Here is a 23750-nt window from a genome sequence, read left to right on the forward strand (position 1 = left end):
GTACCATCAACAAATGATTTATAATGTAACTAAAGTCTTAAAACCTTCTATTAACTGCAATGCTTTTCAATGAGGTGCTATCATGTATATTGGTCCCAAGATGGCTGCCAACACTTCTTGGATGAAGTGCTGACAGCCAATCAGATCTCACGATGAGATGTGTGGTTAGGCTCCGCCCAGATATATATGTGATTTTACTTTTGATTTTCTCAGGAACTACTGAACGGATTTACACCATTTAAGCAAAAGGCACATTCCTGACCTGAGGACTACCTCTTTGCCAAATTTCAAGTAATTCTGTTCAGCCGTTCGGGCTGTACCTTCGACTAAAGGTCCTATGGGAAAATGCATGGGGAAAAAGCGTTTTGGGACCCCCCTTTTTTCTCAGCCCCCGCTTGATGAATCACCCCGAGACTGTCAGGGTAGGAGCTGAGCGGAGCGCCCCATTAGTTTTGAAAATTTCAGGAAGATAAGTCAACCGGCGCCAAAGTTATTCAAAATAGAATTTTCAGATTTCCTATGGGAACTCGGTCCTAACTATAACTATCTACTGGCGACTTTTTGGAAAAAAAATAAAATGTTTTTTTCATCCTTCGGGGTCCTTCAGGGACCCCTGACAAAGGCTAGGGGGTCAGGAACTGTCTACCCTGCCCCCTTTTCACGTTCTCCACCTTTCTTTTTCACTGTCACACAACCAAAACACAGAAAATGGCGGCCGACACTTCCTGATTTCGACCGATTCGAACGTTGACTGATATGTAACCACCAATCAGAATTACGCTCGCGCACGTTAGGGTGCGCGCACGGTGCGTGCACGGTGCGCGCTTATTGATATTTATGTGCTTTTAACTGCAATTTTCTCAGGAACTACTGAACAGATTGACACCATATATGCAAAAGGCACATGCCTGACCTGAGGACTACCTCTCTGCCAAATTTCAAGTAATTCTGTTCAGCCGTTCGGGCTGTACCTTCGACTAAAGGTCCTATGGGAAAATGCATGGGGAAAACGCGTTTTGGGACCCCCTTTTTTCTCAGCCCCCGCTTGACGAATCACCCCGAGACTTTCAGGGTAGGAGCTGAGCGGAGCGCCCCATTAGTTTTGAAAATTTCGCGAGGATTCGTCAACCGGCGCCAAAGTTATTCAAAATAGAATTTTCAGATTTCCTATGGAAACTCGGTCCTAACTATAACTATCTACTGGCGACCGCCAGTAGATAATATATTATATATATATGTGTGTGTGTGTGTGTGTGTGTGTGTGCGTGTGTGTGTGTATATATACACACACACACAAAAGCTAATCTCTAATTTCCTTATTACAGGTGATATGTGACACAAAAGAGAACTGCCTTTTCTTTCTTTAATTTCTTCTGATGTGTTTTTCTAAAATAGAAAGCATAAAGGAGATGACCATGGAAACATTTTGAATTTTTCCCATGCTTTAGGTTATTACAGGAAAGCTAGAATCTCTCCATTTTTAAACACAGCATTTTTTAATCTGACTTACATGAAACTGATCCTAATATATTTTGGGCAAAAACACTTCCTTTTGGTGTGTTCAATTTCGCAGTACAGCTTCTGCGTATATTCCTCCTGTCTGAAATGAACATGAAAAAGTAAAACACCTATGATATATATAGGTGGTTGTAGGAAGGGGGATGGTGTGACCATGTATTATAAAGAATAAAATACAATCTGCTGTACATTAAAGGATATCAGCGTTTTTATGACTTTATAAAGGAACTTGGCCTTTCCCCTGGTTTCTCTCTTATGGTCATCGATCCCCTCAGTGACTTGCAGTATTCTTATAATGTATGGCAGAGGGTACCTCATGCAATATACATATTCTGAAGAAATGCGAGCATAATAGGAAGGAAATGAGTAAGAACTTGGCATTAAACACTGAATTTGCTGTACCCTTACTTTTTGTTGTGTGGCTTTGATTTTATTGTTATCAGTGCTAGAATGATCAGGCCTGGATGAGCTTCCCACATCTGACATTTTGAGAGATATTTACAGGTGTTCATTTGATGCCCCTTAGCTAGTGCTGCCATCTTACTCCGTCACTGACTTTCATCTGACTGCCTAATGCATTCTGGGAAATCTGATGCGTAAAATCAAACCTTGGGGCTGGAAACAGGATATCCTGGTCAGGGGGCGCAGGGGTTGGAGGGCTACCTATGCATCCTTATCAGACTCTACCCCATCCCATTCAAAAGGCGGCGTTCAACCAGTCTTGTACAGTTTAAGCCACTGAGTACTTGGGACCTGTAATTTTACTTTTCCCTATTATAAACATGCGCCTAAAAGTCCCATCGGGCTGTGTATTCATTAGCAGCAAATCCAGCTGTGGCTGAAAGTCACCCCTGTGACCTGGGGCAGGGTCAGCTCTGAGACCCGTTGCTCTGGGTCTCCCAGACAGAGCCCTGTTTGTTGTGGTTCCTGGGCTGGCCTCCGTGATTACTGTTTTATTGCGCTTGGGCAAAACTTTAGGTTACCAGAGCGGGCGGCGGTGTATAAACAGGTGCTTCGGCAGGTAGATACATCTTCAGTGAGGCTTGCTTCTACGCAATTATTTAAATCCCAGGAAACCACTTTCTCGCGACGAATTATTAAACCCCTCCCAGCTATCCGAAATACTTTAATAACCTGCTTCAGAGGAATCGGCTCTATTAACCGGCCCACCTAAACCGGTTTCTCGTAAGTGCTTTGTTTCACCTTTTTCTGTACCGAAGGTATCTCGGCCCTCAAACAAGAGGAATGCTGCCCTGGAAAGCGGCCAGCACGGCTCGGCGAGCGGGATGAGATTTCAGTGCAGAATACGGGAAGTTGTTGGTGCTGGGAGTGTAAATCTGGTTCGGTGAGTTTCAGGGCAGGGAGCACGCGAGAGACAACCTCTCTTCTGTGACTAGCGCGCGGGAGGTAGGGCTGCAGATAGTGACACCTCAAGGCACTAAGTGCTCTCCGCCGGACCGGTTCAGGAGCCGCAGCAAGTCATCGGGCCCAGGGGGCAATATTGGGGGGCGCTCAATTATTTCTCTGTTGTGAGTCTCGCCTGGAATTTCCCCCTAAACAGAGCCTTTCTGAGCCCCTTGTGCTTAGCAGCTCGGAATGTTCAGCTTAGGTCCGCGAGCACCGAGCAGTTCAGCTTATCCGGGGTTGCAGCGCTAATTGCAAGATTTCTGTGCCACGCACAGTCCAATTTCTTCTGAAGTCGAGAGGCGGAAAGGCCCCAAGACGAGGAGTTGAAGCGAAGAGGTGGAGGACTGCTGAAGGCAAGACACCCGGGGCTGCTCGGCACCCAGACTCGGCCCACCCCTCCTTCCAGTGCTCGGAGACAGGTGTCTGTCCTCTGACAAAGAACAGGTAGGTGTCCTTTTGACCCCTTTGTGCGCAGGTCCCCTGTGTTTTCTTTCTGTACATTCATTTGAAGTCTTCCTAATGTGTCCGTTGTGGTGAATTGATTCTTGAACCGAAGGAGAGCCCTGAATGAGAGAAAATGGCGAGAGGTAGCTATCACGACAAATTGTCAGATTCGAAGATATAATAACGCGGATATGTTTTATACCTAGAACCGTGAATGACAGCCGCTTTCCGAAAGCGCTTCGGAACCGTAGAAATGGTGAGAAAGCGCTATCTAAATGCTGCAGCATATTGCACAGCGGTATCCTGTCTGCATCTCCGTGTGTTTCCTTGTTACACAGACCTTCTTATCAGAAACTTCGTGTACGACCTTGTAAACGTGGTGAGGTCTGACAGATGACTCGGTAGAGGGCAGGAGGGCAGCTGTTGGGGAAGTTTGAGTACAGAGGTGCTCCGTAGTGACGCAGGGATGGATCAACCGCAACCTTCCAGTCACAATTCTTTAGACTTTCTGATCAGGTGTATGAATGAATTCATTAATACTCTCCGCCTCCGACAGGCCACGATGAATGAAACTTTTTTCTTTTCATAAAGTTTTCTTTTCTCCAGCGTGCAGTTTAGGTCTCTTGTTTAAGTGGTACTTTGCTTGCGTCATCGGCATTAACAAGAACTCTTAAAACAGGAATATTATGCATAAACATTCGCGCGCCTGTTTCGGAGTGAAATGCATATTTGCATACTGGGTTCGCCTGAGGTTTTTGAGGCCTGGGGCCGGTGGTGGTGTGAAGCAGTGCCTGGCGAGGACTGGGAATCCCGGATGACTGGAGAACGAGACAGGCGGAATGTGTGGCTGGCGGTGGGAGTTTCTGAGCTTCGCATATATCTTCACTCAACCCTATGGCCCCGTCTGTTCTGTGCAGCCTGAATTCAAGGAGTGCTGGAACAAAAATGCGCATTTGTAAAATGTGAATTTATTTTCAGTGAAGAGATTCTGCTGCCTATATGGACTGTTGTATGTGCCCACTGGCACCGCTGCCCCCAGAAGAGACGTGCAGCACAGCTGGGCACATAAAGTGAAGGGCGCGGGTGCCACCTTATCGCACCTTGTGATCAGAAACAACCGAGAGAGAAAATGGTTGATTTTAGCCAATGGTGTTTCTGTCACAAGGGAGCGCTGGCAAAGGGCAGGTGACGTGGACGCTGGAAAGGCAGGTGACATGGAGGGAGAGAATAGTCTGGTGACGTGTAGCGGGAAAGGGCAGGCGTCTAGGAGGGAGAATGATTAAGTGACGTGGAGTGGGGGAATGGACTCCATGCTATATATCATTGTTTTCCCCCCAAAATATTTCACAGTAACGTCTTTTCTCTATGTAGTGTATTATTTCGCCAAAAACATATTTTCATAAATTTCGACCTAGCCTGTTTTGTTCTTATTTAATTTTATCTTTTTATGTATGTCTGTTTCTATTTACATATCTATTTACACACATTTATAACTACACAAGAAGCTGTATATATATTACCTACTGGCGGTCGCCAGTAGGTAGTTATAGTTAGGACCACGTTTCCATAGGAAATCCTCAACATTCTATTTTGAATAACTTTGGCGCCGGTTGACGAATCCTCGCAAATTTTTCAAAATAGGTGGGGCGCTACGCTCCGCTCCTACCCTGAAAGTCTCGGGGGGATTCGTCAAGCGGGGGCTGAGATAAAAGGGGGGTCCCAAAACGCGTTTTTCCCATGCATTTTTCCATAGGACCTTTAGACACAGCTACAGCCCGAACGGCTGAACAGAATTACTTGAAATTTGGCAGAGAGGTAGTCCTCAGGTCAAGGAAGTGCCTTTTGTTGGTTTGGTGTAAATCTGTTCAGTAGATTCTGAGAAAATAGCCTTTAAATCAATATATATATCTGAGCCAGCTTACGGTGCGCTTACGGTACGCTTACCGTACGCGTACGGTGACGTGCGCGAGCGCGATTCTGATTGGCTGTTACATCTAAGTAAACATTCGAATCGGTCGAAACCAGGAAGCGGCGGCCGCCAATTTCTCTCTCGCACTGTGAGGGAGGGGCTGTAAACAAAGGCAAAAAACATATAAAGGGGCTGTTTAGACAGCGCCCATGCACATAGCCATGTTAGTTGAGTCCTCAAAGATCCCCCAAGGCCAAAAACGGTAAATTTTTATTTTTTGAAAATTTCGCCGATTACGCTTACCGTACGCGTACCGTGCGCTTACGCTAAAAAATATTTAAAAAAAAAAAAAAAAAAAAAAACACACTCTCTGTGCATGGCATATTATTGTCATCACTTACAAATTAAATTTAACAGATTACCTATCACAAGGAAGCGCATAATATGTCCTCCATGTGCGCACGGTGCGTAACGTGCCCACCTTGCGTGTACGGCACTAACTGCGTAAAGTGGGCGCGCGGTGCGCGAAGCGCACCGCGTGCTCACTGTGCGCGCACGGAACGAACTGCGTTAAGTGGGTGCGCACGCCACGAATGGCGTAAAGTAACTTAGCATTTAAAAAACCGTACAAATTCACTGAAAAAACCATAGGTTTCACACACGTTATAGTTAGGAATTAGCATTTAAAAAACCTTGCTAATTCACTGAAAAAACCATAGGTTTCACACATGTTATAGTTAGCTGGAAATTTTACTGATAAAAAACCAATGAAATTCCCCCGTTATAGTTACTGTAGGCAACTATAACTCACGCGACCGTAATCCTCTGCTGATGACATATGTGTCTTTATGAAAAAAAAAAAATTGTAATATATGTATAGCTAAAATTTAATGGAAGAAGACATGGGCAAATAAGTGTCTAAATACAGTATTAGCATCAGCAGAGGATTGCGGTCGCGTGAGTTATAGTTGCCTACAGTAACTATAACGGGGGAATTTCATTGGTTTTTTATCAGTAAAATTTCCAGCTAACTATAACATGTGTGAAACCTATGGTTTTTTCAGTGAATATATATATATATATATTCACTGAAAAAACCATAGGTTTCAAACATGTTATAGTTAGCGGAAATTTTACTGATAAAAAACCAGTGAAATTCCCCCGTTATAGTTAGTGCAGGCAACTATAACTTACGCGACCGCAATCCTCTGCTGATGCTAATACTGTATTTAGACACTTATTTGCCCATGTCTTCTTCCATACATTTTTAGCTATACATATATTACAAATATTTTTTTTTCATAAAGACACATATGTCATCAGCAGAAGATTGCGGTCGCGTAAGTTATAGTTGCCTGCACTAACTATAACGGGGGAATTTCACTGGTTTTTTATCAGTAAAATTTCCGCTAACTATAACATGTGTGAAACCTATGGTTTTTTCAGTGAATTTGCAAGGTTTTTTAAATGCTAATTCCTAACTATAACGTGTGTGAAACCTATGGTTTTTTCAGTGAATTTGTACGGTTTTTTAAATGCTAAGTTACTTTACGCCATTCGTGGCGTGCGCGCCCACTTAACGCAGTTCGTTCCGTGCGCGCACGGTGCGCTTCGCGCACCGTACGCGCACAGTGAGCACGCGGTGCGCTTCGCACACCGCGCGCCCACTTTACGCAGTTAGTGCCGTGCACGCACGGTGGGCACGCGGTGCGATGACAAAGCAAGAAAGCACGTCAACAAATCTGTTTCTGCTTTCCTCCGTGACTATGGTATGGGTGCCATTTACCACAACAACTTGCGTTATGACATGCAAGACATTTATAGAGGAGATGGTGTGCACTTCAATGATGAAGGGAACAGAGTCTTCCTCTTGAACCTTAGACTCTGCATCGGTACTTACTTGTAGGTACCACTAAAAATTCATTTCATAAACACAACGGCTCTTTTTAGAGCCCCCTAATATCTAAACACTTAAATCTGATTTTCATTTTTTTTTTTTTGTTTTTTCTACCGTACGCTTACCGTAAGCTTACCGTACGCGTACCCCGTGATTTTTTTTAAAATCAATAAATGTTTTCTTTGTACTTTACAGTCCTTCTTTGACCCCCTCACAAATGTAAGGGGGTCTGTAACTCTCCTCATTGCCCCCTTTTCTTGTTTTCACTCTTTTTTTTCTGAGTGAAATACACAAAATGGCGGCCGCCGCTTCCTGGTTTCGGCCGATTCGAATGTTTACTAAGATCTAAGAGCCAATCAGAATCGCGCTCGCGCACGCCACCGTACGCTTACGGTAAGCGTACGGTAAGCGTACCGTAAGCGGGCTCAGATATATATATTGATTTAAAGGCTATTTTCTCAGAATCTACTGAACAGATTTACACCAAACCTACAAAAGGCACTTCCTTGACCTAGGGACTACCTCTCTGCCAAATTTCGAGTAATTCTGTTCAGCCGTTCGGGCTGTAGCTCGTTCTAAAGGTCCTATGGAAAAATGCATGGGGAAAACGCGTTTTGGGACCCCCCTTTTATCTCAGCCCCCGCTTGACGGATCCCCCCGAGACTTTCAGGGTAGGAGCGGAGCGTAGCGCCCCACCTATTTTGAGAAATTCGCGAGGATTCATCGACCGGCGCCAAAGTTATTCAAAATAGAATGTTGAGGTTTTCCTATGGAAAAGGGGTCCTAACTATAACTACCTACTGGCGACCGCCAGTAGGTAATATATATATATATATATATATTGTATTTGTTTTAGGTTTAAGTAGAAAACAAACAAGCATCAAATCTATCTATCTATCTATCTATCTATCTATCTATCTATCTATCTATCTATCTATCTATCTATCTATCTATCTATCTATCTATCTATCTATCTATCTATATGTTTTATTTGAGAGAAGAGCTCCCCATGCCCCTCCAATGTATATATATGATTCTGTTTTTATGTCGGTTATGTAATCACATTGTTTATTTGATTTTTGGTGAGTAAATCCCTCAAACTGTCAAGTCTTTTTTGTTATATGTTTAATATTTGCATTTCTCTTGCCTTGCCTTACTCTCTCTCTCTCCTCTCTCCCCTCTCTCTCTCTCTCTCTCTCTCTCTCTCTCTCTATATATATATATATATATATATATATATATATATATATATATATATATATATTTATATATATATATACATATATATCTATAATTTTTCATATAAGGTAAAATATATTCTTAAGTGAAAGTTAATACATTTTACGTTTTGAAAATACATTTCCAAATTATAAATACACATTTCACCCTAAATGTTGTGTATTGTGCAATAGACTGCAATGGTTAATTTGAGTTAAGATTATATTATAATTGAAAAATATGTTTTTGTAAAGCAATTTTTGTAAAAGATGTTTTGGAAAACTGTGCTACTGCATGCTATCCTTCTCCCAGGTTCACCTACCGATGGTTCGTAGCCCTAGAAATACTTCCCATGTTAGGGTATACCTGCTAAGTGACCCACAATGGTCATTGGCAGGAGATGGTATACTCAGCAGCAACACTTTATCCACGAACATCTTGTTGTAATGAAAGTCACACATCTCCCTTTCCAAATGCCTATCTAGCAATGAAACGTCCATTGGGTGTACTGGTAGCAACCAGTATGACAACATAATGTCACCTCTTGCTTCCTCAGCGCCCACCCCACAGACTCTCGCCAATCTAATTACGTGATCAGCTAATGAGTATTGTACAGCTGCATCCGTGGAGAAATTAAGTCCTTCAATGACCGGCCCTCGAGCCATGACAAGTGATGAATTAGAAGAGCTTCCCCTGACACTCTTTTAGGTACCACTGCTAATGGGGAAACTATCTCTTCCAGTAAAATCCACCATATAACCAAAGCTCGCTATTCACTTCCCCACAGTTTGTCAGGATCCACCAACTCCTCTTGTAGCCAGCCCCCAAAATCCAGCGGGGATTAAACAATGCCTCAAGCTTATCAGGCTCTTTTTCGCAATATGCACTTGCATAAAGCAAGAAATCCAACGTCCAGGTGGCAATATTAATTGGTACACTGGAGTACCCTCGGCAGCGAGCCAATTCCCATTCCTCCTCTTTTGAGCCTTCTTTCACTTGTATCTCTCTAGCTAGTACTTTATAGACATCAGTGAACTCCCTTTCCATATTTTTCTCTCATCATCGCCCTAAGGCAGTTGCTACCTGACATCCATGCTGTCTGTTTTCCTGTCCTTTTTCTTCCCTTCCTCTTTTGCCTTCTCCTCTGAACCAGTAGCCTCAGTCCTAGCCAGTAGACTCCGTTTCCTGTATTGTTCCTTTACCCTTGCAATCAGCATTATTAAAACTTTTGCCATCTATTGTTTGTTTACCGGCTGCCTCTCTTACTTGTTTGGTACCCACTGCTTTGTCTTGGCCACCATGATACTGCCTCCTGTTTCCTCTCAATTGTGCCATCATTCGCACATATAGATTTTCATGCCAATTGACTCCTAAGTCTGACTTCCCCTCTCACTCTCATGCGGACTACCACCTTGGCATAGTGTTTCACAGCCTTCCTGCATCCCCGTTGGCATGCACGTCTTCTTCTTCCATCATCTCTAACCTTGCTCTTCATTCTCCATTGCCATATTATTCAGGTCATGCACCTCCTTAGCCTGAAAAACACCAATGTTACAGCCCTTTCCATCATTACCCCAATACCATCTCCATCAAGCAACCACAATTTTCTTCTCTCTTGCACAGGTCTTGCCCCATCTTCCGCCCAGGTCACAATCTCACCATCTTCCAGTCAGAGTCATCATCCTCATAATCTACTTTAACCACTTCACACACTTGGCATCTCTCAAACACCTCTTCCCCACTGGTTCCCCATTACCAACTCCCCTTGGTCCCCGTGTTCTGAAGTGAAAAAAGAAAGAAATAGCATTAGGGGCCGAGGTAGGGAAGCCCTGACACCCGAGCACATGCGAGGGGGGAATACATTGAGGACTCCTCATCAAACAACAACAAAAAATAATTGTGCCACAGGTACCTTAGTACTCCTGCGTGACCCAGTGCGACCCTCCATGAGATACCGCGGACCTCTCGTGGTACCACTGTTCAAGCTTCACCTCTACGGTACCACAGGACCATACAAGCTTTATTGGGTGAAGCTTGAACGGTCCCGTGGTGCCATGGGGTGAAGCTTGAGCACCGGTACTGCAAGAGTACCGTGGTTCAGTGAAAAGATGTAAAATATAAATAAATATGTAAAATGTGGGGTGGGAATCCACAGGAGATTGGCATCCATAGGGGGTTGGGCGAGGGTCTGGTCAGAAGCCAAGCCCTTTGACCAACCCTTCACTTTTCATATCTGAAGGCCATGTGCAGTAGGGGGTGGGTGCCCCTGGAGGGTTTGGCATAGGGTTTGGCCAGGTGCTGGAGGACTAGCCCTGCAGCCAACCCCCTGATCAATGGGTGCGCAGCAGGGGGTTGGCCACCCGAGGTGCAGTGACATTTTAAAAAAACAAAGTAAATATGTAAAATATGGGATGGCGGTTCGTGGAGGATTGGCATCTGATTGGATGTGGGGGTTAGGTTCAGGGTCTGGTGCAACCCAAGGCCAGAGTCCAGGCCCTGTGCCAAAACCCTTTGGCTGTGCGAATTGGGGAGTTAAACATTGGTGGGGATTATGTGCAGGGGCTGGCATCCGGCTAGGCCATTCACCAAACCCAGTGCTGTGCGCAGCCACTGGCTGTGCGTAGCGTGGTTTGGCCACCCATTGTGGGTTGGGCGCAGGGCCTGGCTGGAGGCCAGGCCCAGCTACCAGTTCCCTGCTGCTCCCAGCTGAAAGCCATGCTCAGTGGGGAAGTTGGCTGAATATGATAAAAAATCCCCAGAAATTCATTGAAAAAAGACAAAGCTTAAAGTGTACGGTGTATTCATATTTTCCAGTAGAACATTTAGTGCCTGTTATTCTAGAATGTACGACAATGTCATTGGCAAGCAGGGATGTTATCTTTATAATGAAATGGTTGTTAATCTGATGACTGCACTGATGACTGAACTGAGGAACACATCAAGTATCTTGAGATTTTGTTCTATGAAGAGAAGTGATGAACATAAAGTGACGTTATTGTTAAGTATAGTAATAAGATCTTAGCTGAAGTCATTTGAGATGTCATCAGTGATGTCATGTATGATGTCATTTAACATGTCATGAATGATGTAATATGTGAAGTCACAAGCTGGGCATGGTAAGGGTGCAAGTGATAGTTAGCTCAATAATAACTGGCTAATTTCAGTGATTTTTTGATTTTGAAATCTCAGTTTCTGTGTTAATTCAACACCTAACTAAATGTTACTTTAACCTTCGTTTTTTTTCTGTGAATTTCTAGGGTTTTCTAAAAGTGATTTAAGTTCTTATTACAATGCATATACCTATCCACACACACATAAACACACACACACATACACACATACACGCATACACATGTATATATCTTACAGAGAGGTAAGAATTCCTCAGATTTTTGCTAGCTAATAACTTTGCACCCCTTTGACAAATCCCCACATAGCTTTCCAGACGTATAGCTTTTTCTAAATTTGCCGACGATGGAAAGGTTCACAGAGATTCATCAAGTGGATGTTCTGGGTTAGGGTCTTAGATAGAGGTAAACATTAGGTTTTATATTGTTTCCCTACCCAGTACCACTTTACTAAAGGGAAAATATTTATACGTTTCTACCTATTTAAATAAAATATTACGGACTACTGCACTACTTCCTAGGAAGTACAGCGGTACTTAAAAACAATAAAACAAAAGATGTTAAAAAATACACTGTACTACACTATATTTCACAAATATAGTGTACAGCAGAGTATTTTCACTTTTGTAGATATTTAATTCTTTACACAAAAGTCTACATAGTATGGCAGTAATATCTATAAATTACTGCGCTACTTGAGAAAATAAAAAAATGGACATTTGTTAAAGAATTATAAATATACTGTATTTATATACACTAGAGTGTATGTTTATTTGTTTATATATATATATATATATTTAGTTTTCTGTCACTATTGCAGTACTTTGCAGGTAATAGCTTAGTTCACTGTAAACTTTAAAAAATATATATATAGAAAAATGTTAATAAATTCCACTACCTGTTTACCACTTTAATAATGTGGTAATAGATAGGGAACAACAATAAAGCCCACTACTTACTTACCCACCCATATCTAAGGCCCGAACACAGAAAGCTGCCAAAGTGGGGGGAAAACTACATGGCTGCCTTTCGAGTTTTGCAAAGACAGCCATTGCCGAATCAAATACTGCCTTGTCATCTGCATGTACCGATGTATACCACAATGTTACTGTGGTATGCTGTGACACAATATATACCTATGTATTTTCACAGCTATAACTTTAACACTACTTAAACTATTTACACCTACCACCAAAAATTACCATTACACCCTATAATCTAGAATCCTGCCACATTACATCTACATCCATTCACCTACTTTCATGCTACATCTGTTCCAACTACCACACTCCACTCTACACCACTCCACTCTATACCACTCTACTCTATGCTACTCCACTCTATGCTAATTCACTCTATGCCACTGTACTCTACATCACTCCACTATACACCACTCCACTGTACGCGAACCTACTGCATGCCATTCCACTCTACACCACTCCACTTTACGTCACTCCACTAAACGCTGGTATAGTCTACGACACTCTATTCTATGACACTCCAGTCTACATGCCTCCACTGTACTCCCCTCCACTCCATGCCACTCAATTCTGAACTATTCCACTATATGCAACTCCACTCTACGCCACTACACTTTGTGCCATTCCACTCTATGCCACTCAAGTCTACGCCATTCCACTGTACGCTATTCCACTGTATGCCAGTCCATTGTATGCCACTCCACCATATGCCACTCCACTGTATGGCACTCTACTGTACTCTTTTACACTGCACAAAACTCTTCTTTACACCACTCCAATGTATGCCACTCCACTCTACAATATTCCACTCTACGCTACTCCACTGTACACCACGTCACTGTATGCTATTCCACTGTATGCCACTCCATTGTTCGCCACTACACTCAACGCTATTCCACTCTACACCCCTCCATTTTGCGCTTCTCCACTATATGCCACTCGACTCTACGACACTTCACTCTATGCCATTAAACTCTACCCCACTCTACTCTACAATATTACACCGCATGCCACTTCACTCTACCCCATTCCACTCTATATCACGCCACTGTACGCTATTCCACTCTATGCCATTGCACTCTACGCCCACTCCACTCTTTGCCACTCCAGTCTATGGCACTCCAAGGTGCGCCACTCCACTCTATGCCACTCCACTCTACACTATTCCACTGCATGCAAGTGTACGCCACTCCACTCTACGCTATTCCACTCGATCCCAGTCCAGTCTATGCCACTCAACTGCACGCCACTTCACTGTACGGCACTCCACTGTAGGCTAGTCTACTGTACACCAAGTCCACTGTATGCCAATCCACTCTACGCTACTCCACTCTAAGCTATTCCACTGTACACAACTCCACTCTATGCTATTCCACTCTACTCCACTGCATTTTATGCCAGTCCACTGTACATCACCCCACTACATGCTATTCCACTGAACGTCGCTACACTGTATGTCACTCCACTGTGCACCACTCCACCCACCACTACTCCACTGTACGCCACTCTATGGTATGCTATTCCACTCTACCCCACTCCACTCTATGCAACTCCACTCTAATCCCCTCAACTGTACACTATTCAACTGTACGTCACATCACTGTACCACACTCCACTCTACGCAACTCCACTTTACATCACTCCACTGTATGCTATTCTACGTCACTCCAATCTAAGTCACTCCAGTCTACACCACTCCACTGTACGCCACAACATTTTACGCAACTCCACTCTATGCTATTCCACTGTACAAGACTCCACTCTATGCCACTCCACTCTACACTAGTCCATTCCTCTCCACTCTATGCTATTCCACTGTACCACATTCCAATCTACACCACTGCACTCTACATCACTCCACTGTACGCTATTTCAGTCTACGTCCCTCCACTCTAAGCCTCTACAGTCTATGCCACTCCACTGTACGTCACAACACTTTACGTCACTCCAGTCTATGCTATTCCACTGTACACAACTCTACTCTATGCCACTCCACTCTATGCTGCACCACTCTATGCCACTCCACTCTACACAATTCCAATCTACGCCACTCCACTGTATGACACTACTCTGTGTGCCATTACACTGTACACCATTACACTCTACGCCACTCCAGCCTACTCTACTCAGATGTACGCCACTCAATTCTATGCTACTCCAGTCTACGCTATTCCACTCTATGCCTCTCCACTTTATGCCACTCCACTGTACGCTATTCCACTGTATTCCACTCCACCCCACTTCACTGTATGCCACTACACTCAACGCTGTTCCACTCAACACCACTCCACTATGTGCTACTCCACTATATGCCTCCCCACTCTATGGCAGTCCCCTCTATGCCACTAAACTCTACACTATTCCACTCTATGCCACTAAACTCTGCACTATTACTCTGTACGCCACTACAAACTACATCACTTCACTCTGCGCCATTCCACTCTATCCCACTGCACTGTAAGCCACTCCAGTCTTCACCATTCCAGTGCATGTCACTCCACTATGCAACACGCCACTCTACGCTACTCCACTCTACACTATTCCACTGTGCGCCACTCAATCGTCTCCACTCCTCTCTATGCTATTCCACTGTATGCCACTCCACTCCACACCACTCCACTGTATGCCACTCAACTTAATGCTATTTTGCTCTTCAACATTCTACTCTATGCTACTTCACTGTATGGCACTAAACTCAAGGCTATTCCACTCTACGCCCCTCTACTCTACACAAGTCCACTCTAGACTATTACACTGTATGCCACTACACTCTACCCCAATCTACTCTACCCCACTGTACTTTACAACACTTCATACACTATTCCACTCTATGCTACAGCATTCTAGGCCACTCCAGTCTTCCCCACTCCAGTCTATGCCACTCCACTCTAAGCCGCTCCACTCTACAGTATTCCACTGTACACAACTCTACTGTAGGCCAATCCACTCTACGCTATTCCACTCTGTGCCACTCCAGTCTATGCCACTCCACTAAACGCAATTCCACTGTACACCACTCCGTTTATGCCACTCCATTCCACTTCATGCCATTTCACTCTACACCACTACACTCCACACCTGTCCACATGCAGACAAGCTGTGAGTGGACAACGCCGTTATACTGTATTTTAAATGTTGTAAACCGTTATTTTTACTTTTAGGGAACTGTATTTAACAGAATAGAATTTGTTGTTTCTCTTTTAATCTTGCCTCTTTGCACATTTGTTTGGCTGCTACTTGCTATTTGTACACCTAATACTATGGGGGAGGGATTCACTTTCAAAAAAAAAAAATTGTAAGGTGGCCTTTCCATATTTGCACTTGATTAGTGCTATGGGGCTTTTGTTTGAGACAGGATTCTCCCTGGCCGTGTTTAGTGCCAGTTACATTCCCATAGCATACGAACGAATTCCATCTAGGTTGGCAGCCAGTTCTTCAGCTCACTATTTAATGAGGCCTGGTGCATGAACGTGCCTTTGGCGTTAGTACCAAACCAAATTTCATTCTCTGATGAACAACTACGAGCACTCCAGGACCTTTGTTATGTAGTTTGTCGTGGCTCGCTTGACTTGGATAGGATATTTACCTCATGCACAAATTACATATTTACTCCCAACCTGTATAGGAGCATGGAGCTGCCCCTGGGAAGCTCCACCACTGATGTTTCACAGGAGGATGAGATTTCTTTCCCATCCACCATGAAGGAGAATACGTTTCTTTTCTATAACCTTAATGTTTACTCACTTCCATGCCATCAGCAACATCTTCTGCATTTTTTAGAGGACCATAACCCGAACGCCTTGTTCATCATGGAAACCTAGCTTCACAAGGTTTCCATGCAGGACGTGATTTCAGCTCTCCCTCAAAATTAATCTATGGTTAGGATAGATAGATTAGACAGACCAGGAGGTGGAATAGCCGATGTATTCAAAGATAAATACAAATGTAAAATTCAAGAGTTGCCCATCCCAGCTTGTGAAGCAGTATCTTTTCTGTTGGTATTGACATCTAATTTTACTCTTTTTGGCACTCTGATCTGTCGTCTGGCAGACAATGCCTGTAGCTTGGGACATTTTTGTCCCTTTAATGCTTTGATCAACCAACTTTGTATTACTGGGTGACTTGTATATTCACTTGAAGGATTCTTCCAGCAATATTGGCCAGACTTTAATTGAAAATTTTGGAGCATTGAACCTTAGTCTCATGAACGACAGTTCGACACACCAAGCAAGACACTTGCTTGTCCAAGTCTCATCTAACATAACAAAACGTACACTGCCTGCCTCTGATACTGCTTTCGTTGGTCAGATCACGTGGCTGTTCCTTTTAGTGTACCTTACTACTGGGAGGCTGCTATAGATGGGAACAGACCTCAGGTCACAGCGAGGGACTGGTCAAAGCTGGACATTGGAGACTTTAATCCCAATTGGAGAAACTGAATTCCTAATTCCATAGATGAAGTTAGGCTTGATCAGCCTCGTATTGATGCTTGGCTCCACAGCTCGCTAGACCATATCCTGCCCTTAAAAACTTAATACTACACCGGATTGCATCCTCCAGCCCCATGGTTTACTGAGGAACTACAGATAGCAAAAACAGTCTGCAAGAGTTTGGAGAGGGCCTGGAGGATCCGCTATGATGACTCCGCCATGCTTAAATATAAAATAGATTTGAAACAGTATCTTAACTATTCATGGCAGCCGGCATTTTAACATTCTATTCACATCAGATTACCTCAGCCCTAAGACGCTCTTCAGAATAGTAAATGAGCTGACTGACCCCAGTAGGACTGCCCGTGTCCACTTTATCCCAATGTCAATGTCAGGAATTAGCACTGTTCTTTCTGAGCAAAGTACAGGACATTCAATATTCCTTGAGGAAGACACATGGGGAATCTTCTAAGCTATCCAATTATTTATTACCTTCAGCCACCTTCATGGATATGGACCGTCATGGTCTTCATGGACTCTACCATTAATAATACCCACCAGGCATTAGACACTTGAGATGCTCTGGATCTGCCTTTATTTGGAACCCTGGTTCAAGTCATAAGATTGAGCTCTTCTAAAGATCCCATTCCTCCAACCGGGCTCTGCCTCTTGGATCCTGACATCATGCTTCCTATGGTAAAGCTGCACAACTGCTCGCTACAGGAGGCAGTCCTTCCTCAGTCTTGGAAGCATGTTATGTTTCTCCCTCTCATGAAAAAACCTAATTTGGGTCCTTCCATTTGGTTCAATTATAAACCTATTCTGCTGCTCCTCATTCCATCAAAAGCCATAGAAAAGCATGTTTGTAAACAACTTACAGCTTTTTTGGAGGCACAAACTTTTCTTCACAACTCCCAGTCAGGTTTCCGAGCCAGGCACAGTAGCAAGTCCGCCCTCCTCGGGGTCACTGAACATCTCAGGTGGCTCCTAGACAAGGTCGAGACAGCAGTGCTGATTTTACTTGATCTGCCTTTAACACTGTGTCCAATGACATGCTCATTCTGAGGATGGCACAATTGGGGCTCCAGGGAACGGCACTTGCTTGGGTATCCTCTTTTCTAAAGGGCTGAACCTTTCAGGTTTTCTCGGGTAGTGGCTCTTCCAAGTGTCATGAATTAACTTATTTGATTCCACAGGGTTAGGCCCTAAGCCTGGCACTTTGCAACATCTATGTTCGCCCATTAGCGGACCGAGTAGAAAGTTGTGGCCTAACGCTATCCTCACATCTTCTCTTTATCTGATCAGGACCACAAGTCCGTGTCACTGAACTCCTGTCTGGTGTGCATAGCATCTTGGATGAATAACAACTCGCTGAAATTGAACGGAGAAAAAAAGGGAGGTGCTGGTGCTTGATAAGAATGTGTCTCTCTGGGGTGCCCAGCACTGGCCAGATGTTTTGGGCAATATTCCTGTCCCTGCCACTAAAGTTAAGAATCTTGGCTTTTCAGTGGACTCCAAGTTCTCCATGGAGCCTCAGGTGGCAAAGGTGTCAGCAATTTGCTTTGCCACCTTGAACCGGCTTCTGAAATTCAACTGAATTCTCCCTCTATCTGCTCAAAGAACTGTCCTCCAGGCACTTACTCAGTCTCGCATTGATTCTGTAATATTCTAAATTTGGGGTTGATAAAGTCTCCATAAGACGCATGCATATGGTGCAGAATGCGGCCGTCAGACAGATATCTACAGACTGCCAAAAAGTGCTTTGGCCACTCCTTTTCTGCGTGAGTTTCCCTGGCTAAGAGTGGAGAAACATATCCAGTTTAAGGCTCTCTATTACTGTTTCAAAGCTAGGGCTGAGGTTGCCCCTGCCACATCATCAGCTTGATAAAATCATATCCAACCCCTTGTTGCCTGCTCTCTAGCAACCTCTCTTTGTGCACAATTCCCAGGATTAAACGGTCCCGTATGGGAGATCGTTCCTTTGCATACCTCAGCCCAAATCTCTGGAACGCCTTACAAGAACATCTGAGATTCTGCCCTTTATTGACCATCTCTCGCAGACAATTGAAGACGTGGCTGTTCTGAGCTAGCTGGGCCGGGACCACTCATGCCTGTTGTTAAAGCGGCGGGAAACCCAGAGTGAGTAGCTGTTGCACTATACAAGCTTCTTAATCTTAATCTAATCTACACCGCTACACTCTACACTATTCCGCTCGATGCCACTCCATTCTACGCCACTACAATCTATGTCACTCAACTGTATGCCACTACACTCTGTGCTACTTCACTTCATACTATTCTACTGTACGTAACAACACACTACACCACTCCACTCTATGTTAGTCCACTGTATGCATTCCACTGTATGCCACTCTACTCTATGCCACTCCACTGTGCGTAACACCACTGTATACTATTCCACTCAATGCCACTCCACTGTATGCAACTCCACTTTACGCTATTCCATTGTACACCACTACATTGTACCTCACTCCAATCTATGCCATTCCACTCTTCGCCACCTCACTCGACACCACTCTACTGTATACTTTTCCACTGTTCTCCACTCCAATGTACACTTTCCACTGTACGCCACTCCACTGTACCCCACTCCACTGTACACCACCCTACTCTACACCACTCCACTTTCTGTTATTTTACTGTTCTCCACTTCACTGTACGCTACTTCACTCTACAACACTACACTCTACAACACTGTCCTCCACTCTACTGTACGACATTCCCCTTATCGAGACACTGTACTCTAAGATTTGAAATACATTTGTATAAAAAAGTTTATTAATTCAATGAAAAAAACAAAGGTTAAACCGTTGTTATAGTTAGGAAAACATTAGTTATTCTTTCTATACAAACCAAACTTGAACTACACAGATATTACAAATTCTAAAGTTATAGTTATGCCTTAAATTTATTATTTACACACCATCCTTAAATTACTATAACTGTATTTATTGTTTAGATGCAAACCAAACTTAAACTAAACACAAATTAGAAATTCTAAAGTTATACTTATACCTTTAAGTTGTAATTTACACAACACCTTCAAATTATTATAACTCACACACCTCCATACACAGCGTATTGCACTCAGCAGCCACACCACATTAACTATAACACACCACTCTACCATACACTGTGTTTACACAAATGATGTGACTTACTTTATAAAGTGTTGTTGTAAATGTGAACATTTTGAATGGCATAAGTGATCTAAATTGAAAGTGTATAAGCAGTGCATGGAGAAGGAGTGAGTAATACTTAATGTAGTCTGGCAACCGAGTTTACTACACTGTAAGGAGGTGCAAGAGTTATAATAATTGTGAAGGTGTGGCATACATTTTTGTGTAGTTTAAGTTTGGTTTGTATCTAAATAATAAATAAAGGCATACAAATTTAAAGGTGGTGCATAAATTATAAATCTAAGGAATAATTATAACTTTTTAATTTGTAATGTTTTTGTAGTTTAAGTTTGGTTTGTATAAAAAGAATGAAAACAGTTTTCCCAACTTGTAGAGCGTGTGTCCCATTCCGGAGGGTATTGACGTGCTAGAGCAAAACAGGAGGATTGTGCTGACCAAGCTTGTGGTCTAGGTAAAAAGCCATGTCGTCAGTTTTTTGTGGAACTCAAGAACTGAGTCGTCAGCCTTGATGTACAGGGAAAAGCAGTTCCAGACTTTAGGGCTGAGGTATGAGAAAGTGTGACTGCTGGCCATGTGGATGCTGGGGATGTGTGCAAGCAGTAGGCCGGCCGAGCAGAGGCTTCTGGTTGGGGTGTGAAAATTAATGTAGCTATTGAGGTAGGAGGGACATAGATTGTAGCAGACTTTGTGTATGTGAGGCGCTTAAAGAGTGTGCATGTGTGAATGGGGAGCCAGTGGAGGTCTCTGAAGTGCGAGGTGATGTGTGTGCCAACATAGAGAGCGTTGCTATAGTCCAGTTTGCTGGTGATGAGGGTCTGGGTGACAGTCTTGTGTGTGTGAACATAAGCCAATTGAGGATTTTTTTGATTATGAGATTTTGAGTAACTAAAGGAGGTAACTTGTTAATTTGGCGGGCTATTAAGAGTTAATTGTCTGCCACTATTCCTAGGTTTAACGTAGTAAGTACCAGTTGTAGTCTGTTCGCCAGGTTCTTAGTGTAGATCTTGCAGTTGGTATTGATCAGGAAAATAGGGTGTAGGAGGCGCAGCCAGATGCCAGTTGATCCAGCTTGGGATGACCACAATAGTGTCAAGGCCCATCTCTTTTCTCTGGCTTTATAATGCAAGTGGAGGAGATGTGGGGTGACGATATCACAGAGTTTGGAGTAATATTCAAGTAGAAAACCATCTGGGCCCGGAGTTTTGCTAGGCTTCAGGTCTCGAATCGTGGCAAGGACTTCACCCTCAGTAATGGGTGAGTGAAACGTCACCCTCTGGACTCGTGTGAGGCAATAGAGGACGTGTTAACTTCTGGGGAGGCCGAGGATGTTGAGCATAAAGTTATTCATAGTAGTCTGCAAAATATTTGCAGTCGCCCCCGGGGCAGTGATCGGGGATCCGGTTGAGTCATCAATAGATGAATAAACCTGAAGCCAGAGTCTCTAGTTGCAAGTCCATAAAGGAGTGTGCCGCTCTTGTCTCTGTGTTTGCAAACATGTTGAATGGATGCATGCCAGCACTGACAGGTCTCATGAAAGGCAACATGATGCAGAGAAATGCGGTCTATTTCCAGTTGGTGGCTCAGGGAGGCAGTTGCGTTCTATGCCACAGATATTTCCAAAGTATACAGGATTCAAGGTCTGTTATATGTCAGTAGCAGTCCCTATCTGCATGTTTGAGGTATGTTCTAGCCACCTTTCAGACTGTAGCCATACTTAGAGCCCATAGGGTACTCACTGCCCGAAATGTACTGTGATTTAGTTCGAAGTAGAGCACATTTCTACCAACAGGTGATCAAGAAAGCTGTTGTCTGTAAGAAACCAGGCATTGAGGCGCAACATGGGTCTTCGATGCTGCTCGGATACACCAAACCGGAGAAACAGAAAAGAGTGGTCTGAAATGCCCGGGGACAATATATTAGAGGCTGAGGTGGAGGGTACCTCTGTGGCAGGAAGGAGTATGTGATCAATTTGTGTCATGGTTTTTAGAGCCACAGTAGTATGGATATATGCATGCTTCTAGGGGTGCCATGTTCACCAAATATCACATAGGCTCAGGGAGTCCATCCAGGAGACAAGGGCTTTGGATAGCTCAGTGCGTCTATGAAAGGGGGGCTTGAAATATCTACAACCCGATTTGGCGAGGCATTAAAGTGGAAATGGAATTACATTTATAGAGCGCGATGGCTACCCGTAGGCCTCCCAGCGCTGTGAACAGACAGGCAAAGAACAATAGACAAAGAAGGAAACTAAAAGTCTCCCCCAATAATCAGAACACCATAGGGTAGTGCAGCAATCACCTCCATGAGGTCCCTAAAGATTTGCCTATGCAGGTGGGGACAGTGAGGGGGTGTAGACACTAAGAAGATTGTAGAGTTTCCCTTCCAAAGTCCCTATGAACCCCGATTATACCCAAATCTGTGCAGAAATGGACATTGTGTGCCCAGAAGGTGAGTTTCCTGTAACAGCGCATTACCCAGCTGTTGGCTTTTAAGAAATTTTAGGACTGCAGAATGCTTGATACAGTCTATGAGACCATTCACATTCCATGAGAGGAGAGTAAATACAGTCATGAGGCAAGTGTGGCAAATTAGGTGGTGACTGATGGAGCAACCATTTAGATCGTGACTGGTGGTGCGAGACATGTGGGAGCAATCACATCAAACAGTATGAAAGCAAACATAATCAATACCCCAAAGCACCCCAACAATAACAACCCTCACCCCACATTTCCACCCCAGAAGCATCTATCACCCAACTTGCTTCAACATGGCAAGAATAACACATAACAGGGTATTCCAAGTGAACCTCCTCCTATATAGGATCTAATTGACATAACTAGAACAAGCTCTGGACCAAGGCCAACGAATAAAAGGAACCTGCATAAAGAACTACACTGTACCCCCAAGAGAGCCACTCTCAGTGGAAGTGTCTACCCTGAGTCTCGAGTCTCCATCTGGCACTGGGGGGAAAGGAAGTGATGTGCCAAAGATGTGAGCAACCCATCTCCAAGTCTGAGGCTCTAGGGGAACATCTACCTCATCCTCGTTAACCGCTAAATTAAGGGCGCCGGATTTTGGAGCGGGCAGGAGTTGAGATCGGTGATTTGTGACTCATCTTGGTAGCATGATGAAGAGGGCCGCCGCGTTGAAGTGATCTTTGTTCAGTTTCCCTTTTCCACACCTCTTCCGGGTTGTAGAAAAAGTCAGTACGAGTTACGTGGATAACTTTCATTCATGCCAGAAAGAGCAACATATATTGGAGAGCCGTTGCCCAAAGCTTCTGTTTGACGGCATCAAATGATTTCCACTCCTGTTGGGTATTGTTTGTGTAGTCTGGAAAGATCTTGATATGAGTGGATTGGAAATGGAGTTTGCCCAGCGCACGTGCCTGCCGGGGTATGAAGTTGTGGTCTTGAAAGTTTAGCACCTTCACAATTATAGGACGTGGTAGTGCCCCAGTAGGGGGCTTCTGTGTTAAGGCCCGGTGCACGTGCTCACTCACAAATCAGGGTTACAAGGCACCCTCAGGGATCCAGGATTTGATACAGGTTTTGATGAAAGTCTCTGGGTGAGGGGCTTCAGTTCCCTCAGGCAAGCCCACCAATCTCAGTTTACTACTTCGGGAGCGATTCTCAGCGTCCTCTGCTTGGACTTCGAG

The 23750-nt window shown here is 43.9% G+C and overlaps 1 protein-coding gene across 3 annotated transcripts in view; it reads left to right on the forward strand.

Moving 5' to 3' along the window:
• Window positions 1-2814: 2814 nt before the first annotated feature.
• RBM47 (RNA binding motif protein 47) overlaps window positions 2815-23750 on the forward strand; it is a 341878-nt gene continuing 320942 nt past the window's right edge. For 2 of the 3 annotated variants that reach the window (XM_085642210.1, XM_085642224.1), the window contains exon 1: window positions 2815-3369. The gene's annotated coding sequence lies outside the window, so the exon portion shown is untranslated. The remainder of the gene's footprint in view (window positions 3370-23750) is intronic. The other variant, XM_085642211.1, reaches the window with a different exon arrangement.

The sequence above is a fragment of the Triturus cristatus genome, chromosome 2_2, assembly GCF_964204655.1.
Source record: "Triturus cristatus chromosome 2_2, aTriCri1.1, whole genome shotgun sequence".
NCBI lineage: Eukaryota > Metazoa > Chordata > Amphibia > Caudata > Salamandridae > Triturus > Triturus cristatus.